At 42.9% G+C, this 19631-nt stretch overlaps 1 pseudogene; it reads right to left on the bottom strand.

Moving 5' to 3' along the window:
* Window positions 1–5490: 5490 nt before the first annotated feature.
* On the bottom strand, window positions 5491–5608 carry LOC134981740 (5S ribosomal RNA; annotated as a pseudogene).
* Window positions 5609–19631: the final 14023 nt, after the last annotated feature.

Raw genomic sequence — 19631 nt, 5'->3', positions numbered from 1 at the left:
AGTGGAAATGCCTAGTGCGGGTAGAGTAGAAAGGAAGTGGAGATGTCTAGTGCCGGTAGAGTAGAAAGGAAGTGGAAATGCCTACTGCGGGTATAGTACAAAGTAAGTGGAAATGTCTAGTGCCGGTAAAGTAGAAAGGAAGTGGAGATGTCTAGTGCCGGTAGAGTAAAAAGGAAGTGGAAATGCCTAGTGCGGGTAGAGTAGAAAGGAAGTGGAGATGTCTAGTGCCGGTAGAGTAGAAAGGAAGTGGAAATGCCTAGTGCGGGTAGAGTAGAAAGGAAGTGGAGATGTCTAGTGCTGGCAGGGACGGATCTAGACTTTTCTTTTAGGGGGGGCGGTTTACTGTTTAATATTGATCCCTCCCCTCTCCTGTCTGACTCCTCCCCTTTCCAGTATTGACCCCTTCCCTCTCCAGTCCGAAATCCTCCATAACACAAATACATTACATACCAGAGCCAGATTTACACAATATATGAGGCGAAGGGTTCATTTGGCCATTATACACATATATCGGGCTATCCTATTACAGCGCGTTTTTATTGTGCGGTAACTCACCCGCTATCGGCTGATGGGATCCGTGATAACATTGCGGACCCATGTGTTCGGGTCCGATAACGGATCTCCAGGGGCTGGTTATCGGCGATTCTGCTTTGCGTGCCTCACAGAATTCCCGATAAGTGCTGACTTACAGGGCTAATAGAATAGCCCTGTTGGAATTCTTTAGCTGTGGTAATGCACAGCAGCTAATAGGATATCGGCATATATCTTTTACTGATATTATTAATTTAAAGTGATGAGGACAGAGTATTTAAACATTAAAATTGTTTTTGTAATTGAACAGCCTCTTGCAATTCAGAGTAAGTAAATAAAAGTGTGGGTGTAGTCCTGCGTATAATGAAGGTAAACACATATCCAGTGGGTTGATAAGAAGTGTGTTAAGTGACAAGTATTGACAATACCAAATACAATGACCTATAAACATTGAATTGTAATGTCTCCTGTTCAATAAACAAAGTCCCTTGCACAGTATGTTATATTTAATATAATATTCTCCTTGATAACCCTAAGCTTGCACAGGTTACTATATAAATCACAGCCTCTATATATAATTTTTTCTCAGTCGGCAACGCATTCTCAAGACACCCAAGTATTGCTGCAGAGAAAGTTAATGCCTGCATACCCCCTTTATTCCCCTTATATTCCATACTGGATAGTCATTATTTTAGGCAGAGCCGGCCCTAACCAAATTGATGCCCTAGGCAAGATTTTGACTGATGCCCCCTAGCACCACCGCTGGTTCCGCCTCTGACCTTGCACCTCTTTCCCAGCACCATCACCCCTCACCCATAGCAGTCCTTATTTTGGTGTTTGTACCCCCTATATTTTAAATAGGAACAGTTCGCACATTTGGCGCTCAGCCCAAAAAGGGGTGTGTTTTTGCTGACAAAGGGCATGGCACACAATAGTACCCCCAATTCCAATTACGCCACACAGAAACTGCAACTTTATTCACATTTTATCATGCGATAGTGTCCATAATTCATATTACATCCCACAGTAGTATTACTTTACCTTATAAACATTACTCCTCACAGTAGAGCCCCTTATTCACATTACATCACACTGAATTGCTCCTTATTCACATTACACCACACCCTATTGCTCTTTATTCATATTAGACGACACCGTAGTGCCCTTTCTATACGCAACGCCACAGTAGAGCACCTTATACACATAATGCCACAGAGTAATGCCTCTTACACATATGAGACACATTATTAATGTCCTTATAAACATAGTACGCCTTACACATTATGACAACCTTTATTAATGCCCTTTTACACATACTGTAATGTCCCTTACACATATGTTGCACATTATTAATGCATTTTTACATGACACACATAATGCTCCTAACTCATATTCCGAACACTACTGCACAACCAACCCACTCACATGCACACAGCACTCACACTTCCACTAACACTGTGACCTCTGCCTCTGCTTGGATACAGATGTGTCCTCATAAATATTGCCTCAATGCTAACATCGGGCACCTTTTTTTTATGAAAATGCATCTTATTTGCATTGCTATGTGGCTAGGATGCACAAGCAGCTTCTGCTGATTAAACTGATATGCAGCATGCCTATATACAGAGCCGGCCTTAGGCATAGGCAAATTAGGCAAATGCCTAGGGCATTTGGAATGCTTAGGGGCACCAGCAGCTTCTGCTGATTAAAATGATATGCGGCATGCCTATATTCTGTGTGTGACTAGCCACATAGTAATGCAAATAAGGTGCATTTTCATAAACAAAATGCACCCGACGTTAGCAGAGCTGCCAGCTGACTCATGCCAGGCATCTCTTGCAGAACTAGCGGCGGTGCTAGGGGGCACCAGCCAAAATTTTGCCTAGGGCATCATATTGGTTAGGGCCGGCTCTGCCTATATACTGTGTGTGACTGTGGCTGTATCTGCATATGAAATGCTACACACAGAATATAGGCATGCCGCATATCATTTTAATCAGCAGAAGCTGCTGATGCCCCTAGGCATATCAAATGCCCTAGGCAATTGCCTAGTTTGCCTATGCCTAGGGCCGGCTCTGATTTTAGGCATGGTAATATTTTGTGATATACAATTCCACAAAAAAAAAAAAAAAAAGGAATCTTCAAACCTCTTTTTGTCAAACAAAAAAAAAAAAAGTATTTTTATAACCACAGTAAACGTACTTTGCTTTTACCTGTAAAAGCTGAAAAATGTTCAGTGTATCAGATTTTCAGTGCCGGGTTTTACTTTTAACTTTTCTCTGCAACCCCCACTGCTATTTCACCTCCATGGAGTAAGTCTGAGGAGGTGATGAAAGGTGAAAGCAGTCTTAATCAACAAACTATGTTGATTAAGTGCAGTATAGGTCAAAGGGGTGAATAGGGAGGATGGGGCACCTGCTGTGAGATGCTGCGTCTGGGAGCTCGGCTCGACACCACTGAGAAAAGCTGACAGCCAGCTGAGCTAGGAGGGGAGGAGGGAGCAGGACTTCAGAGACAGTTTGTCCCGTTGGAAGGAGTGTGCTAGGGGGGGCGAATGCCCCCCTCGCCCCCCTCTGTATCCGTCCCTGAGTGCCGGTAGAGTAGAAAGTAAGTGGAAATGTCTAGAGCAGGTACTTCATCAGGGACCACACGCAACGTTTCAGGTAAATAAATGAAATTACGCTTTAGTGGCAGCATAAATTAAACAGAAAATTATATATATATATATATATATATATATACACACAGTACTGTGCAAATGTTTTACGCAGGTGTGGAAAAAATGATGCAAAGTAAGGACGCTTGAAAAAATAAAAGTGTTCATAATTTATTTTTATCAATTAACAAAATGCAAAGTGAATGCACAGGAGAGAAATCTAAATCAAATCAATATTTGGTGTGACCACCATTTGCCTTCAAGTCTTTAAAAAAGGACAGATAGGGTAAAGAAACAGTATTAACTCTTCTAGGTACACTTGCACACAGTTTTTGAAAGAATTCTGCAGGGAGAGTGTTCCAAACATCTTTGAGAACTCATCAAATATCTTCTGTGGATGTAGACTTGCTCAAATCCTTCAGTCTTTTCATGTAATCTCAGACAGATGTTGAGATCAAGGCTCTCTGGGGTCCATATCATAACTTCCAGGACTCCTTGTTCTTGTTTATGCTGAAGATAATCCCCAATTCCATTTGCTGAAATGAAGCCCCAAACTTGCAAGGAACCTCCACCATGCTTCACTGTTGCCTGCAGCCACTTATTATTGTACCGCTTTGGCAAACTGCCTTCTGTTACAGCCATATATTTCACAATCAGCCCAGAGCATGTGCTGACATTTTTCTTCACCCCAGTTCCAATGTTTTTGTGCATATGGCTTTTTGCAATTAAAACAAAGACCACTTCTGGCCAGCAGGGCTGCCATCAGAAAGTACGGGGCCCGGTACCGGCAAAATAGCCAGGCCCCAGGCCCTCCTCCCTACCCCCCCCCCCCCTAATAAATAAATAAATAATGATAATTAAATAAATTATATATATATATATATATATATATATATATATATATATATGTGAACAAAGGATGAGGTAGTAAAGGCGACCGCTGGTGTCAATCAGATGCAGAGGATAGGCAGTTGCAATAAAATTTAAAATTTATTTAAACTGTGGTGCACTAAAACAAAAATAGAGTAAAAAAGTGGGATTTTTTGTACAGTAAAAATAATAAGCACAGGGAGGTAAATAAAAAATGCTTAAAAAATTACAATTGACATAAAAATTGGTACATGGGACATAAAAATACATCGGATTAAAAAAGTCAAAAACAAAAATATAAAGTTCAAAAGAAAGGAGTAAGATAGCTTAACTTAGTAGTTGAGGTATAGATCAAAGCAGCACCCAACGCGTTTCGTCCTGTCTGGACTTCATCAAGGGGTAGTTTGGGACTAGAGACAGGTCATCTATATATACTAATCCTATAAAGGAAGTGGTGCTTACATCACTTCCTGTGGTTAATTGATTATAGTGATAAAGAGCAGCAAAAAGGGAGTCAAAATGTCACAGATAGGTGTACTTATTTAAAACTGTATGTCAGGTGTTAAGGATATGGTATTAATATGCAGTATAACATGTTTAAAATGTTAAAGTAACACGGAGCCGCGGACTTCCTGTCCGGGTCCCGTGTGACCTCATATCCGCCCCACATCCGGCGTCCTGTTTCGCAAAGTGCGCATGCGCCGACTCCGTATGCCGGAAGACTTCCGTGCCTCTGCTGGGGATCCTTGATGCGGCGGACGAGTTCCTGTGTGCGTATGGGAACACCGTCCTCCGGAGGCCATTCCCTTATCATAACTGTTCCTCAATGTCCTATTAGTTGCGGCGGCCATGTTTTTGGAGTCAGATACACATATAGAGGTTCCCAAAGTTCAATTTCTGGTCTGGAATATTGTCCTCAAGCCAGCACTTCGTACTTCTCCATATGCAGTCATATATAAAAGAAAGAATTGGGTCAGGGATTTGTAGTGGCACCGTTTTAATGTGAGCCACACCACACAGTAATAATAAAATGTATACAATAAATATATAGCAAAACAGGTGTACTGCATACCTGTATTTAGTGGTATTACTATGAATGACAAGGTGGAGAATTTATATAAAAGAGGCACAGTTGCCATAGCCGAATGTAGTAAAATATGCATACGCTTTAAATAGTGTCACTTTGGTGTGAAAACATAGTTATACGAAAAAGAAGAAAAAATAGTAGTAAGAGCATTAGAATTTAGGACACAGTGATTTAAAAATAATAATATGCAGTCCTTTGTGGGAGTGGGAGAACCCCAAAAGGACTTAGTTAGAGAGATGGAGAGATGGTATTATATCAAAGTATTAAGTAGTACTGGAGCAGGTGGCGAGATGTATATACATATAATTAGTAGAGCATTCCTGCAGAATTTCTCCCGGCCTCTCCAAAGTTACAACACCCGGTCTTCTAGGGAGGTCTCCCATCCTTATACTAGCCGGGCCCAGCCTTGCTTAGCTTCCAAGATCAGACGGTATTGGGCGTCCCCAGGGTGGTATGGTTGTACTGATAATGTGGGAGCACTATGCATAAGCTCAAAATTAGCCGTATATACAGAAAATATCCAGGCCTACATGCTAGGGTCTGAAAAGTGTAAACAAGTTACAAGAAGGACCACAAAGGACTGCATATTATTATTTTTAAATCACTGTGTCCTAAATTCTAATGCTCTTACTACTATTTTTTCTTCTTTTTCGTATAACTATGTTTTCACACCAAAGTGACACTATTTAAAGCGTATGCATATTTTACTACATTCGGCTATGGCAACTGTGCCTCTTTTATATAAATTCTCCACCTTGTCATTCATAGTAATACCACTAAATACAGGTATGCAGTACACCTGTTTTGCTATATATTTATTGTATACATTTTATTATTACTGTGTGGTGTGGCTCACATTAAAACGGTGCCACTACAAATCCCTGACCCAATTCTTTCTTTTATATATGACTGCATATGGAGAAGTACGAAGTGCTGGCTTGAGGACAATATTCCAGACCAGAAATTGAACTTTGGGAACCTCTATATGTGTATCTGACTCCAAAAACATGGCCGCCGCAACTAATAGGACATTGAGGAACAGTTATGATAAGGGAATGGCCTCCGGAGGACGGTGTTCCCATACGCACACAGGAACTCGTCCGCCGCATCAAGGATCCCCAGCAGAGGCACGGAAGTCTTCCGGCATACGGAGTCGGCGCATGCGCACTTTGCGAAACAGGACGCCGGATGTGGGGCGGATATGAGGTCACACGGGACCCGGACAGGAAGTCCGCGGCTCCGTGTTACTTTAACATTTTAAACATGTTATACTGCATATTAATACCATATCCTTAACACCTGACATACAGTTTTAAATAAGTACACCTATCTGTGACATTTTGACTCCCTTTTTGCTGCTCTTTATCACTATAATCAATTAACCACAGGAAGTGATGTAAGCACCACTTCCTTTATAGGATTAGTATATATAGATGACCTGTCTCTAGTCCCAAACTACCCCTTGATGAAGTCCAGACAGGACGAAACGCGTTGGGTGCTGCTTTGATCTATACCTCAACTACTAAGTTAAGCTATCTTACTCCTTTCTTTTGAACTTTATATTTTTGTTTTTGACTTTTTTAATCCGATGTATTTTTATGTCCCATGTACCAATTTTTATGTCAATTGTAATTTTTTAAGCATTTTTTATTTACCTCCCTGTGCTTATTATTTTTACTGTACAAAAAATCCCACTTTTTTACTCTATTTTTGTTTTAGTGCACCACAGTTTAAATAAATTTTAAATTTTATTGCAACTGCCTATCCTCTGCATCTGATTGACACCAGCGGTCGCCTTTACTACCTCATCCTTTGTTCACAAGTGTTCACCACAGGCACCTATACCAGTGCCTAATTCTATTTGAGGTAACAGGCTGACGCCCCAAATCTAGAGGGGAGTGTCTAATAGGCAGATATCTTTTAATATATATTTATATATTTTTTAATGATCTCACTGTGGGGGTTCCATTACTAGTGTTGATATTTTGAATACTGCATCTGTGGCGCTGATAGCTTCCCTGGTACATATATATATATATATATATATACATGTGTGTGTGTATGTATGTGTTTTAAAAAAGCATATAGAGGGGGCGTTCCATAGTGCATAAAACTCTTAATAAAATACATTAAAATGTACAAACAATAAACTTGTCTCATACCAACAGGCAACCAGTGTGGCCTGGTTACCACGATTCCACAAATAATCTCACGACAGAAGCTGGAACAAGGGCTGCTCGGCTGTGCTGGAGTCCTCAAACCCGCCGTCAATCACCGCTCCCAATGGGCCGCGAGTAGGATCACATACACCGTCAGCCTCTAGATTCAACAGCCCCAGTGGTCCTTAGCGTTGCCCGTTTCTTTGTGCTTCAATGTTGAGAAATACAGGCAGATACTTATCCATCATGCAATATCATCAGGGAAGTGTCTGATTGGCTCCAAATTTATTCTGCAGCAGGACAACGACCCCAAACATACAGCCAATGTCATTGAGAACTATCTTCAGCATAAAGAAGAACAAGGAGTCCTTGAAGTGATGACATGGCCCCCACAGAGCCTTGATCTCATAATTGAGTTTGTCTGGGATTACATGAAAAGATAGAAAGATATGAGCAAGCCTACATCCACAGAAGATCTCTGGTTAGTTCTCCAAGATGTTTGGAACCAGCTTCCTGCCGAGTTCCTTCAAAAACCGTGTTCAAGTGTACCTAGAAGAATTGATGCTGTTTTGAAGGCAAAGGCTGGTCACACCAAATATTCATTTGATTTAAATATATCTTCTGTTCATTCACTTTGCATTCTATAAACTGATAAAAATAAACTATTAACACTTATATCTTTTGAAAGCATTCTTACTTTGCAGCATTTTTCCACATCTGCCTAAAACATTTGCACAGTATTTATATATATATATATATATATATATATATATAGAGAGAGAGAGAGAGAGAGAGAGAGGGGGGGGGGGGAGAGAGAGACAAAGAGGGTGTCTGGGAGAGGGGGGATAGGGACAGAGGACCTAATTTAGCATGTATCACAATAGCAAAATCTTTCTCTAATTGGCAAAACCATGGGGGTAATTCCAAGTTGATCGCAGCAGGAATATTTTTAGCAGTTGGGCAAAACCATGTGCACTGCAGGGGAGGCAGATATAACATGTGCAGAAAGAGTTAGATTTGGGTGTGGTGTGTTCAATCTGCAATCTAATTTGCAGTGTAAAAATAAAGCAGCCAGTATTTACCCTGCACAGAAACAAAATAACCCACCCAAATCTAACTCTCTCTGCACATGTTACATCTGCCCCCCCTGCAGTGCACATGGTTTTGCCCAACTGCTAACAAAATTCCTGCTGCGATCAGCTTGGAATTATCCCCCATGTGCAGTGCAGGTGGGGCAGATGTAACATGTGCAAAGAGAGTTAGATTTGGGTGGGTTATATTGTTTCTGTGCAGGGTAAATACTGGCTGCTTTATTTTTACACTGCAATTTAGACATTAGTTTGAACACACCCCACCCAAATCTAACTCTCTCTGCACATGTTATATCTGCCCCACCTGCACTGCACATGGTTTTGCCCATTAGAGATATATTTTGCTTTTGCGATCAGGTCTGAATTAGGCCCAGAGAGAGGTAGAGAGAGAGAGAGAGAGAGAGAGAGCGGGATGGAGGGCGAGAGAGAGAGAGAGAGAGCGGGAGGGAGGGGGAGAGAGAGAGAGAGAGAGAGAGAGAGAGAGAGAGAGAGAGAGGGAGGGGGTGAGAGAAAGAGAATGTTTATCAGATGGGGAACACACGTTCTGCATTTAGTGCTGGATCCGTGACAATTAATGTTTATTGCAGTAATTATTGTTCATGTCTTACTCTGACAAGTCATTGATGTGGTTAGTTAATTACAGCTTTTGTATTTCAAGTTCTGCTGCAGAGATTATTCTGTGTTGCAGCATGATAGATGCAGATAAAGAAATGCCTGTTTCAGTATACAAACTGACTAACTAAAAGCAATGTGGAAAAGACACCTAAACACAGGAAAGTAACTGATAAACAGACGCTACTTTAACCTAGATTTGACTTGAGCAGCTGAAAAATAGAATGAAAAGTAACATCGTATTACATATTATTGATAACTTGTGTGGGCCCCTAACAACAAAATTGTCATTATGATCTGCTGGCGATGTCATTACAAAGTATAATACAAACATACTTACAGCACCACACTGTAGTGCGCCCAGCTCACATTATGTCACAGTGCGGCAGTGCGCCCCGTGCTGGTCGCTTCCCTAAACCTGTGACATCACACTGGCCTGCAAATGAATCTCAGATTTCTTCATACAAACTGGAGAAGCGGGAATAAACTATTTTTTTTGGGTGGAAAATGCTGGAAACACATCATTTATTATTACTATAATAATAATAATAATAATAATAATAATAATTATTATTATTATTATTGTTATTATCACACATTCATCCCTTTCTTTCCCATTGCAATCTTTTTCTTTCTTATTTTCCCACTGTCACCACTCTCCACGCTATGCGAGCCAGGCCGTCCATTTATTGGGGATGTCCGACCATGGTCTTGGTATCTGCACTGATACTTCCAGCAGATTTCTATCAAGGATTTCTTGGGGCTAATTCAGACCCGATCGCTGTTGTGCGAAATCGCAAGGCTGATAGTAATAAACACAGATGATATGAAAATGTAACAATGCACTGGATGATATAAGCAATTTAACTGAATATACATGCAACAATGCACAAGGTGGTAACAATAATAAATAAATGCAAAGGCAAGAATCTGTGTGGAGTTCCACACAAAACCTGAATTCTAGGAGAGCTGGTTCCAATAAGGTAAATGAACAAGGCAAGGTATCTAAATTTCAGAAGTTCACAGAGCTGACAGGTTCACCATGTAGCAGGAACTATCACCAGCGCTTGAGTCAAGCACAGGAAGAGGATTTAACAGAACTCTTCACCAATCCATGCTGAGAATCTAAATTAACACTATGCAGCTGCCCTGCTGCATGTCCCTAAACTGACAGCTGAGTTACTAATTACCCAACAATAGGAAATGCTGTCTTCCTCTGTCGTCCACGTTGCTAGAAGTCCGGCAGCTACCAGCGCCCGGCGTCAGCCTGTTGCTAGGTGCAGGGCGGGGACCAGGAGACCTTGCGCTCGGCATCCGCCTGTTTCTAGGCATCGGACAGGGGTCAGCAGGAGGCGCGTGTCCCGGCTTCTAGGCAACGGCCAGGACGCGCGCCTCTTGACGCGAACACCATGGCGGGGACCAGAAGGCTTTGTGCCCGGCGTCGGCTCGTTACTAGGTGTTGGGCGGGAACCAGAAGACCTTGCGCCTGGCATCCACCTGTTGCTAGGTGCGGGGCGGGGGTAAGTGGGAGGCGCGGCGTCCCAGCTCCTAGGCAAAGGCCGGACGCGCCTACTGGTACTAACACCATGGAATAGAACTATGGGGTCTATTCATGAAGCAGTGAAAACTTTGGAGAAGTGAGCCAGTGGAGAAGAACCAATCAGCATTGAAGTAACATTTACAATTTGCAGACTGTAAAATTAAACAGAGCAGCTGATTGGTTGCCATAGACAACTTCTCCACTAGCTCACTTCTACACTCATTTCACTGCTTCATGAATAGACCCCATTATCACACAGAATCGGTGCTGACAGCCAAGTCCAAACCATCCATGTAAGACCAGGCAGGAAGAGTCACTGGAACAAGGACTAGGGTGCACAGTAATTAGGCGTGGGTGGCAGCTATTGTACTGCATTATGTAATGTTGGAGATGGGAATTTGTTGTGAAACGTTTGCAAGTTCCTTTTAGAAATATTGGGGTCATTCCGAGTTGTTCGCTCGTTGCTGATTTTCGCAACGGAACGATTAAGGCAAAAATGCGCATGCGCATGGTACGCAGTGCACATGCGCTAAGTATTTTAGCACAAAACTTAGTAGATTTACTCGCATCCGAACGAAGAATTTCCATCGTTGAAGTGATTGGAGTGTAATTGACAGAAAGTGGGTGTTTCTGGGCGGAAACTGACCGTTTTCTGGGAGTGTGCGGAAAAACGCAGGCGTGCCAGGATAAAACGCGGGAGTGGCTGGCCGAACGCAGGGCGTGTTTGTGACGTCAAACCAGGAACGAAACGGGCTGAGCTGATTGCAGTGTAGGAGTAAGTCTCGAGCTACTCAGAAACTGCTAAGAATTATTTATTGGCAATTCTGCTAAGCTAAGGTACACTCCCAGAGGGCGGCGGCCTAGCGTGTGCAATGCTGCTAAAAGCAGCTAGCGAGCGATCAACTCGGAATGAGGGCCATTGTGTGCAGATTTCTTGTGTAAATTTGGAAATAGACCATCATGCCTCGTTCAGGGGCATATTTTATAAAAGGTGTGGCCCCGCCCCAAACATGACCATTCCAATTCCACATTCTGTATGGTGGCAATAAGGAATACAGTACTTTTTGGCGGCTATGTATTAAGTGACAGTTGCCTGTACCTGGGATCCAAAAAGAACCTGCTGCAGTAATCCTTTCCCCTATTACTGTCCATACTAAAGTATGTGCTCAGCTTCTGCAATGGATGCTCATCCAAAAACAGGAGGTATCTTTGACATTGCGCTGATGTTACATACTGGCGACACTTAATTATGTCCTTGGACATGTGGAGTCAGGCACGCTTAAGGGGGATCATTCCAAGTTGATCGCTAGCTGCCGTTGTTCGCTGCGTAGCAATCAGTGAAAAAAAAGGCTAATCTGCGCATGCGTATGCACCGCAATGAAGTCCATTGTGGTTTTGCACTGGTTCTAGCGATTCCAATTGTACAGCCGAACGTAAGGAGATTGACAGAAAGAGGGCGTTTATGGGTGTCAACTGACCGTTTTCTGGGAGTGTTTGGAAAAACGCAGGCGTGGCCGGGCGTTTGCTGGGCGGGTATCTGATGTCATTATCGTGTCACTCGTCGCAACAATCATCGCACAGGATAAGTAACTACAGGGCTGGTCTTGTTTTGCACAAAATGTGTTTGCAGGCGCTCGGCTGCACAGGCGTTCGCACTCCTGCAAAGCGAAAATACACTCTCCCGTGGGCGGCGACTATGCGTTTGCACGGCTGCTAAAAACTGCTAGCGAGCGATCAACTCGGAATGACCCCCAAGGTCAGAAGTGAACTAGCACTGTCTATTTAGAGCCTCTGCAGTTGCTGGAGAGAATGCACAGTCCCCTGTCATACACTGCAGGGAGCAGTCCAGGAGCCGGAAGATGGGCGAGTTCTGAGGCTGCAGCTGGCTCCGCTACAGGCAGGTGCTGCAGATGACGGACGCAGGTGCTGCTAGGGGTGCATGAGGCTTATACCACCCCACGTATGGCCTTGGTGATCTTATTGCGATGCACATTATTACAATAATCCGCACAGGAAAGAGACTGTTGTATGTCATTTCTGGCAGCACTTGTTTGGAAATGTAAATACAGATAATAAGATCAAACAGAATGCCTCTTGGGCGATTTGGGTGTCAATCATAAGAAAATGGAATATCATTACCCGCTATTGCACAATATGCGTACAGGGTGTAATATTAATATACACCAGCTACAGGGCTGGTGTGAATACACCATGAAGATAAGGATTAGGAATAGCAACATGCCCTCATACTGATACTCCTTCCATATTTCATACTCCTTTCAAAACTTTAACTTTATTTATTATTAGCATTTTAACAAAAACATTTTTATATAATAAAAATAATATTCTAACCCCCCCTTTCCCCCCAGAGGGCATGTTATTTCTCTCTCTCCACAGGGGGCACTGGGGGGCTGTAGTTGCTGAGCCAAGTGGTGAGACCTCGGTTCGCTGTATGGACAGAAGCGCGGCCAGCCTCTGGGTCCATCAGAATCAGCTGATTAGGGATGGTTGCCAAAGTGATGCCGACCTCTCTCCTGCAGATGGTCCTGTTGGCCTGTTGCCTCTTCCTCTCCGGTAGGGTGCAGCTGAGGACCCTCCTGCAGCCTTTCCGGTGCTAGCCGTGGGGTGTCTCTTACCTGTAGTAGGAATGTTGGTGATTGTGCTGGAGGAGGATGGTGTGTGGAAACAGCGATAGCGCTAGAATACAGGGTGAAAAAATAATCACAATGTATCGCTTAATATAATACATTTGTTTTTATTTTACACAAAACCAGGTATAGAAAATATTAATTTAAACAACTCTAAAATATACCCTTTCAATCATACAATATTCAATATCTAGGTTTTTATACAGTACATACCTAAAGAAAATATTGGTGACAAAACCATTTGGCTGCAATTAAAGATACAGTACATACAGCAGCAGTGTCACTCACACAGTACAATGGAAGTAAAAGTATTGACAGTGGCCCTCATTCCGAGTTGATCGGTCGCAAGGCGAATGTAGCAGAGTTACACACGCTAAGCCGCCGCCTACTGGGAGTGAATCTTAGCTTCTTAAAATTGCGACCGATGTATTCGCAATATTGCGATTACTAACTACTTAGCAGTTTCAGAGTAGCTCCAGACTTACTCTGCCTGTGCGATCAGTTCAGTGCTTGTCGTTCCTGGTTTGACGTCACAAACACACCCAGCGTTCGCCCAGGCACTCCTCCGTTTCTCCAGCCACTCCTGCGTTTTTTTCCGGAAACGGTAGCGTTTTCAGCCACACGCCCCTGAAACGCCGTGTTTCCGCCCAGTAACACCCATTTCCTGTCAATCACATTACGATCGCCGGAGCGAAGAAAAAGCCGTGAGTAAAAATACTTTCTTCAAAGTAAAGTTACTTGGCGCAGTCGCAGTGCGAACATTGCGCATGCGTACTAAGCGGATTTTCACTGCGATGCGATGAAAAAGAACGAGCGAACAACTCGGAATGAGGGCCAGTATTATGTGCAAGTATCGATGTTCTTACCACATGGGGATATCGGGGGTCATTCAGACCTGATTGCTCGCTAGCTAGTTTTTGCAGCTCTGCGATCAGATAGTCGCCGCCTATAGGGGAGTGTATTTTCGCTTTGCAAGTTTGCGATCGCCTGTACAGCTGACGGCACAAAATAGTTTGTGCAGTTTCTGAGTTGCTCAGAACTTACTCAGCCGCTGCGATCACATCAGCCTGTCTGGTCCCGGAATTGACGTCAGACACCCGCCCTGCAAACGCTTGGACACGCCTGCATTTTTCCAACCACTCCCAGAAAATGGTCAGTTGCCACCCACAAACGCCCTCTTCCTGTCAATCTCCTTGCGATCGGCTGTGCGAATGGATTCTTCATTAAATTCATTGCTCAGCAACGATCATCTTTGTACCCGTACAACGTGCCTGCGCATTGCGGTGAATACGCATGCGCAGGAGTGACCTGATCGCAGCGCAGCGAAAAAACCTAGCATGTGATCAGGTCTGAATGACCCCCATCATCCATTAAGCAACACTCTTGTTAGATTCAGTTGTCAGGAGCAAAGTCCCGATAAATCCATCGCCATCCGCATATAAAAGGAAACAGAATGTTACTGTAGTGTAATACAATCTAAGAAAACTAGTCCCCAATAGTGGAAAGCGTGATCCCTCTGTAACCACAAGACTCAGAAATCCAAGCGGCCAGGTGCGCTCCCTTCTCAATAGGAAAGTTGAACACCGCGTGTCAATCAGGAACAATGAAAAGTATGCTTACACATTGGGTACACGTAAACTTACATAGTAGATGCGCAGAAATGTAAACATACTGTACGTGCAAAGAAAGATACCTTTATGCAGACCGGATATTATAAATTGTGCATTTAAATTATATGTATTGCTAAAATAAATGAGATTTTTCCATAGCTGTCTGTATTTTCAAAATATATTCTGAAATCTTTAAAAAAAAAAGTCTATTTTTCTATAACAGTGTGATGAAGGTATTAGTGGTGCAGGGAAAGCAGTGTATACATGTGTTTATTGGGTGTACGTGGGGTAGTGTCATTGCATAAAGGAGCAGCTTAATTAGAGATAATGAATGTGAGCATTACCATATAAATGTCTATAATGTGTGTGTCACAGTTTTATAACAGTGTATTTCAGTAACAAACATCGCAGTAATTTTCCTACTTTACTGTGATAACACGGCTGATACACTAGTGTTTAATAAAGATCAAAGGCACAAGCTGAGGAGAAAATGGCCCAGTCAGTGGGTAAAGGAGGCAAAACTTTTTTTAGGTATATAAGCGAAAAGAGAAAAACAAAAGGCGGAATTATAAAACTAAAGACGGACACTGGGAGTCTTGTTGAAGGAGACAATTTAATAGCAGATCATCTTAATGATTATTTTTGCTCAGTATTTACTACTGAAAGAGAGGGAAAGGGGCCACAGTTAAGTTGCGGGGATATTCAGGAAAATGAAACAAGTACATTTACAGAGGAGAAGGTCCTAACAGAACTCTCAAAGCTGAAAGTGGACAAATCTATGGGGCCAGATGGGATACATCCAAGGATACTAAAAGAACTTAAAGAGGTGCTGGTAGCACTATTGACAGAATTATTCAACCAGTCATTAGCTACAGGAGAAATTCCAGGGGACTGGAAAAGAGCAAACGTAGTCCCACTGCACAAAAGTGGAAGCAAGGAAGAGGCAAACAACTACAGACCAGTGAGTCTTACATCAGTAGTAGGGAAATTGATGGAAACACTCTTAAAAGAAAGAGTTGTAGATTATCTCAAATCCGGCAATTTACAGGATCCCAATCAGCATGGATTCACTGGGGGGAGATCATGTCAAACAAATCTTATTGAATTTTTTGATTGTGTGACTAAAGTGATGGATAAAGGTGGAGCCATGGATATAGCTTATCTAGACTTTAGTAAGGCTTTTGACACAGTTCCACATCGCAGACTGCTAAATAAACTTGAACGTTTGGGATTGGATATTAGGATTATTGAATGGATAAGATCTTGGTTGAAGGATAGAAAACAGAGAGTTGTAGTAAATGGAGTGCATTCACAGGAGGGAAATGTTACCAGTGGAGTACCCCAGGGATCTGTACTTGGACCAGTGCTTTTTAATATCTTTATTGGTGACATTGCAAATGGCATTAAAGGGAAAGTATGCCTTTTTGCAGATGACACAAAGGTATGCAACAGGGTAGACACACCAGGTGGGGTAAAACAAATGATTGAGGATCTAGGTAGACTAGAGGAATGGTCAAGAGTCTGGCAATTACAGTTTAATGCCAAAAAATGCAAAATCATGCACTTGGGTCTCAAAAATCCTAAAGCTAAATACAGTATTAATGGCACTATACTGGAAACTACTGAGGAGGAAAGGGATCTAGGAGTCACTATTTCAGATGACTTAAAAGCAGGTAAGCAATGTAACAAGGCAATGAGGAAGGCTAGTCAGATGCTTGGCTGCATTGGGAGAGGAATCAGCAGCAGAAAGAAAGAAGTAATAATGCCACTGTATAGGTCATTGGTACGGCCTCATCTAGAATACTGTATTCAGTTCTGGAGGCCATATCTTCTAAAGGATATTAATACATTAGAAACTGTACAAAGGAGGGCAACTAAAATGGTGCATGGCCTACATCACGAAACATACCCAGAAAGACTAAGAAATCTCAATATGTATAGTTTGGAGCAGAGAAGGGAAAGGGGAGACATGATAGAAACTTTCAAATATATGAAGGGTTTTAACAAAGTCCAGGAGGGAAACATTCTCCAAATGAAGAGAAGCAATAGGACACGAGGACATGCACTGAGACTGGAGGGGGGGAGGTTCAGGGGAAATTTGCGGAATTTTTTTTTCACAGAAAGGGTAGTGGACAAGTGGAATAGCCTCCCATCAGAGGTGGTAGAGGCTAAGACAGTAGAGCAATTTAAACATGCATGGGATAGACATAAGGATATCCTTACAAAGAAATAAGGATCAAATAAGGTTAGTGATAAAAAATAATATAAAAAAAAAAAAATAAGGGGCAGACTAGATGGGCCAAGTGGTTCTTATCTGCCGACAAATTCTATGTTTCTATCTTATGTACTGTATGAGAGGTGGGCCTCATATACTTCAGCACATCTGAAATGGCTTTATATAGTAACAAGAGATAAAGGTGCGGAACTCAGGAGAAAAGGTGTCGAGGTGCAGTTACTCAGGAGAAAATATGTCGGGTACTCCGGGGAAAAGGTGTAGGTTACTCAGGAGAAAAGGTGTAGGCTACTCAGGAAAAAAAAAAAGAAGTCTAGCTGCAGATACTCCGGGGAAAAGGTGTAGGGTACTCAGAAGAAAAGTTGTCAAGGTGCAGTTACTCAGGAGAAAAGGTGTAGGTTACTCAGGAGAAAAGATGTAGGGTACTCAGGAGAAAAAGCTTTTGGTTACTTAACTGTCCGATACCCAGGCGGAAAGGTGAGAGTACTCCGTAGAAAAATGTGCATGGTACTCAGGAGAGAAGGTGACGGGTACTCAGGAGAAAAGGTGTCAGGTAATCAGGAGAAAAGGTGTCGGGTACTCAGAAGAAAAGGTGACGAGGTGCAGTTACTCAGGAGAAAAGGTGTTGGGTACTCAGAAGAAAAGGTGACGAGGTGCAGTTACTCAGGAGAAAAGATGTCAGGTACTCAGGAGAAAAGATGTTGGGTACTCAGGAGATAAGGTACTCAGAAGAAAATGTGCCTGGTACTCAGGAGAAAATGTGTTGAGGGGCAGGTACTAAAGAGAAAAGGTGGCAGGTACTGAGGACAAAATGCGAGTACTCAGGAAAAAAGGTGCCAGGTACTCAGGTGAAAAGGTGTCGAGGTGTTGTTACGCAGGAGTCGGGTACTCATGAGAAAAGGTGACGAGGTGCAGTTACTCAGGAGAAAAGGTGTAGGTTACTCAGGAGAAAAGGTGTAGGTTACTCAGGAGTAAAGATGTTGGGTACTCAGGAGAAAAGATGTAGGGTACTCAGGAGAAAAAGCTTTTGGTTACTTAGGAGAAAAGGTGTCGAGGTGCAGGTACTTAGGAGAAAAAAACTGTCAGATACCCAGGCGGAAAGGTGAGAGTACTCTGCAGAAAAATGTGCATGGTACTCAGGAGAGAAGGTGACGGGTATTCAGGAGAAAAGGTGTCAGGTAATCAGGAGAAAAGGTGTCGGGTACTCAGAAGAAAAGGTGACGAGGTGCAGTTACTCAGGAGAAAAGGTGTTGCGTACTCAGAAGAAAAGGTGACGAGGTGCAGTTACTCAGGAGAAAAGATGTCAGGTACTCAGGAGAAAAGATGTTGGGTACTCAGGAGATAAGGTACTCAGAAGAAAATGTGCCTGGTACTCAGGAGAAAATGTGTTGAGGGGCAGGTACTAAAGAGAAAAGGTGGCGGGTACTGAGGACAAAATGCGAGTACTCAGGAAAAAAGGTGCCAGGTACTCAGGCGAAAAGGTGTCGAGGTGTTGTTACGCAGGAGTCGGGTACTCATGAGAAAAGGTGACGAGGTGCAGTTACTCAGGAGAAAAGTTGTAGGTTACTCAGGAGAAAAGGTGTAGGTTACTCAGGAGAAAAGATGTTGGGTACTCAGGAGAAAAGATGTAGGGTACTCAGGAGAAAAAGCTTTTGGTTACTTAGGAGAAAAGGTGTCGAGGTGCAGGTACTTAGGAGAAAAAACTGTCAGATACCCAGGCGGAAAGGTGAGAGTACTCCGCAGAAAAATGTGCATGGTACTCAGGAGAGAAGGTGACGGGTATTCAGGAGAAAAGGTGTCAGGTAATCAGGAGAAAAGGTGTCGGGTACTCAGAAGAAAAGGTGACGAGGTGCAGTTACTCAGGAGAAAAGGTGTTGCGTACTCAGAAGAAAAGGTGACGAGGTGCAGTTACTCAGGAGAAAAGATGTCAGGTACTCAGGAGAAAAGATGTTGGGTACTCAGGAGATAAGGTACTCAGAAGAAAATGTGCCTGGTACTCAGGAGAAAATGTGTTGAGGGGCAGGTACTAAAGAGAAAAGGTGGCGGGTACTGATGACAAAATGCGAGTACTCAGGAAAAAAGGTGCCAGGTACTCAGGCGAAAAGGTGTCGAGGTGTTGTTACGCAGGAGTCGGGTACTCATGAGAAAAGGTGACGAGGTGCAGTTACTCAGGAGAAAAGGTGTAGGTTACTCAGGAGAAAAGGTGTAGGTTACTCAGGAGAAAAGATGTTGGGTACTCAGGAGAAAAGATGTAGGGTACTCAGGAGAAAAAGCTTTTGGTTACTTAGGAGAAAAGGTGTCGAGGTGCAGGTACTTAGGAGAAAAAACTGTCAGATACCCAGGCGGAAAGGTGAGAGTACTCCGCAGAAAAATGTGCATGGTACTCAGGAGAGAAGGTGACGGGTATTCAGGAGAAAAGGTATCAGGTAATCAGGAGAAAAGGTGTCGGGTACTCAGAAGAAAAGGTGACGAGGTGCAGTTACTCAGGAGAAAAGGTGTTGGGTACTCAGAAGAAAAGGTGACAAGGTGCAGTTACTCAGGAGAAAAGATGTTGGGTACTCAGGAGATAAGGTACTCAGAAGAAAATGTGCCTG

This window comes from Pseudophryne corroboree, chromosome 12, assembly GCF_028390025.1.
Source record: "Pseudophryne corroboree isolate aPseCor3 chromosome 12, aPseCor3.hap2, whole genome shotgun sequence".
Lineage (NCBI taxonomy): Eukaryota > Metazoa > Chordata > Amphibia > Anura > Myobatrachidae > Pseudophryne > Pseudophryne corroboree.
The sequence above is the reverse complement of the archived record's forward strand: the minus strand, read 5'-3'. Positions and strand labels throughout refer to the sequence as shown.